This window comes from Otolemur garnettii, unplaced genomic scaffold (genome assembly GCF_000181295.1).
Source record: "Otolemur garnettii isolate 467f Iridium unplaced genomic scaffold, OtoGar3 scaffold00002, whole genome shotgun sequence".
Lineage (NCBI taxonomy): Eukaryota > Metazoa > Chordata > Mammalia > Primates > Galagidae > Otolemur > Otolemur garnettii.
In genome coordinates, this window is record NW_003852397.1 from 40,905,672 (window position 1) to 40,908,719 (window position 3,048).

Here is a 3,048-nt window from a genome sequence, read left to right on the forward strand (position 1 = left end):
CTACAGGCGCCCACCACAATACCTGGCTATTTTTTGGTTGCAGCCATCATTGTTGTTTGGCGGGCCCAGGTTGGATTCGAACCTGCCAGTTCAGGTGTATGTGGCTGGCGCCTTAGCCGCTTGAGCCACAGGCGCCGAGCCTTGAGTCTCTTTTTTTTCCTTTCTGCATGGGAAAGTTTGAACTTTTTCTAACCAAGTGTTAAGAGTCATTGACAAAATAAGAAAGAGGAATTAGATAAGTAAAGGCCACATGTTTGTCTAGGAAGGAAGCACACATCCTTCTGAAATAAAAGGGGAAAAGGAGTCAGGATAGAAGTTTTCTTTTTTCTTCTTCTTCTTCTTCTTTTTTTTTTTTTTTTTAAGACAGTCCCACAGTGTTGCCCTCAGTAGAGTGCCTGGGTATCACAGGTCACAGCAACCTCAAACTCTTGGGCTCAAGCAATTCTCTTGCCTCAGTCTCCCAAGTAGCTGGGACTACAAGTGCCCGCCACAACGTCTGGCTATTTTCTGTTGCAGTTGTCATTTGTTGTTTTAACTGGCCCTGGCCAGGTTTGAACCCAGCACTTCGGCATATGTGACTGGTGCTCTACCCGCTGGGCTAAGGGTGCTGCCTCCTTGTCACTTTTGAGGGAGTTGTCACATTTGTGTTGTGTCAGCCTGGTAAGACAGTACCTGCTTATAGTTGGAGGAAAGCTTTCTTTGGGCAACTCTAAGAGCTGTTGTGCTCTATTTTTTTATGAACTTTCTGTGATTTTGGAAACTATTTTACAATGTATGCTCCTCTCAGGAATGAGTCTGAGTGATAGAAGTGCCAGTGGCCTGTGAGCAGATTATAATGGCCTTATCTGGACTCTTCTTGAGAGGCTGGGAGTCTGAGGACAGAGTTGAGAGGTACTGGCCAGTTAAGCCCCAAAGCTGCGACCTACTCTTGTTCCTTTCCTTGGAACCCCTGTGGCAGATACTTGTGCCTGTACCACTCAGTTCTACAGAAGCTGTTCCCTCCAGTACTAAATTCTGGATTTCAACACAGAGGGCTGAAACAGGACTACTAATTTTGTTTTGTCTTGCAAAGGCATCGGAAAAAAAAATCACTATATAAAATCAGGATTTTATAAAAGGGAAGGATACTCTTTTATCTTAAGACATGAACTTTAGGCTTGGTAGCTGTGGCTCAAGTGGCTAAGGCACCAGCCACGTACACCTGGGTTTGAATCCAGCCCGGGCTGCCAAAACAACAATGATGGCTGCAACCAAAAAATAGCCGGGTGTTGTGGTGGGCACCTGTGGTCCCAGCTATTTGGGAGGCTGAGGCAGGAGGCTTGCTTGAGCCCAGGAGTTGGAGGTTCCTGTGAGCTGTGAAGCCACAGCACTCTACGCAGGGGGATAGCTTGAGGCTCTATCTCAAAAAAAAAAAAAAAAAAAGGAGATGAACTTTATCAGAATCAAGGATAAGACTTTATATATTGAATAATTTTTTTTCCCCAAGACAGGGTCTCACTCTGTTGTCTAGGTTACAGTGCAATGGTGTCATCATACCTCACAGCAACTTCATACTATAAGTGCCTGCCACACCCACCTAATTTTTCCATTTTTTGTAGAAATGGGGTCTTGCTCTTGGGCAGGCTAGTCCCAAACTCCTGACCTCAAGTGCTCCTCCCTCCTCAGCCTCCTGAAGTGCTGGGCTTATAGGTGTGAGTCACGTTTCCTGGCTTATATTGCATAAATTAAAATTTATGAAGCAATGTAATTGAAAGAATGTAGTACTTTTGCCCTCATTCTTGCTACCTGTGTGTAAGAACCACTGGTTTACAGCCCTGACAGTACTGTTCATTTTGGTAAACTTGTTCTTAGATAAATGTTCCCCTTCCTCCCCACTTCTCACAGGTGAAGAAAAGGCACTTTTCTCATGGTTGAAAGTTGGTGTGCTTGGTGTGGGGTGGGGGAAGATTGTCCATATCACATTTTTGCATTAGGCCCCTTCCTAAGCCACCCTCGTCTTTAAACCCGCCTCTTAACAGTTTTACCTTTTATTTTAATCACTTCTTGGATCTCCTCTTACCTGGTAGGTAGTTTTAGGAAAGCTGACAGCTAGCTTTTACCTTTTTTATGTATCTTTTTAGAATTTTGTCATAAGTGTAAATGGAAGTGAAACTGATGCCTAGTTTTAACTTATTACTGGTTACCTCACTTAAACACTCCTGGCTAAACAATACCTAGTACCAGCTCTAGCTCTTCTTGCCTTTGCCTGAGGACAGACCCTTCTACTCTTCGAGGAAATTGGTGGAGAGGAAATGTTTAATCTTTGACCTGCTTTTCATTGCTTCCCACATAGTTTCCCAAAGCTGCCCCGGAAGCTTTCCTTTCACTCCTTTGTTAAATTCTTGGTTTCTTTCACTCCTTAAGGGCAGTAATGTTTGAGGAATGGACATTTTCTTCCATCTCCATCGCCACTCTCTTCTCTTCACCTGAGCATATGCGTCATGTTTCTCCACGTGCTTTTGACTTTGATGTTTGTGTGGATGACCCACATCTGTCTGCTTACCAGGTCCTTTATCCACAAACATCAGCCTAAATGAAGTTTCCACTCACTTTGGAGCAACATTTGGTGATTCTTTAGAGAAAAGGCTTTGGAATGCAGATGTTTGAGTGACCTCAGGTTAAGGTTGATTACTTACAGTCTCTGGGCCTCAGTTTCCTCTAATGCAAAACAGGGATAAACTATCCTTTCCAAAATGGAATGTTAACATTTTTAGTGGCTTTGCTTTACATTTTGCATTGAGTGTAAACTTTCCTCCCTGGATTTTAAGACCCTTAATAATTTGGCCTCAGTCTGTTCTTCCAGAAGGCAAACTTCTTTGGTGCCTAGCATAATACTGAACAAATACTAAGATCTAAATAGGAGTTGTTGTTGTGTTGTTGTTGTTTAATATGGAATGCTTCGGCTCAGCGCCTGTGGCTAAGGCGCCAGCCACATACACCTAAGGTGGTGGGTTCAAATCCAGCCCAGGCCCGCCAAACAACAATGACGGCTGCAACCAAAAAATAGCC

General features: G+C 43.7%; 1 protein-coding gene across 1 annotated transcript in view; it reads left to right on the forward strand.

Annotated features, from left to right (window-relative positions):
- Window positions 1-3,048, forward strand: part of UBE2E1 (ubiquitin conjugating enzyme E2 E1) — a 98,846-nt gene that overhangs the window by 66,051 nt on the left and 29,747 nt on the right. The window lies entirely within an intron of this gene.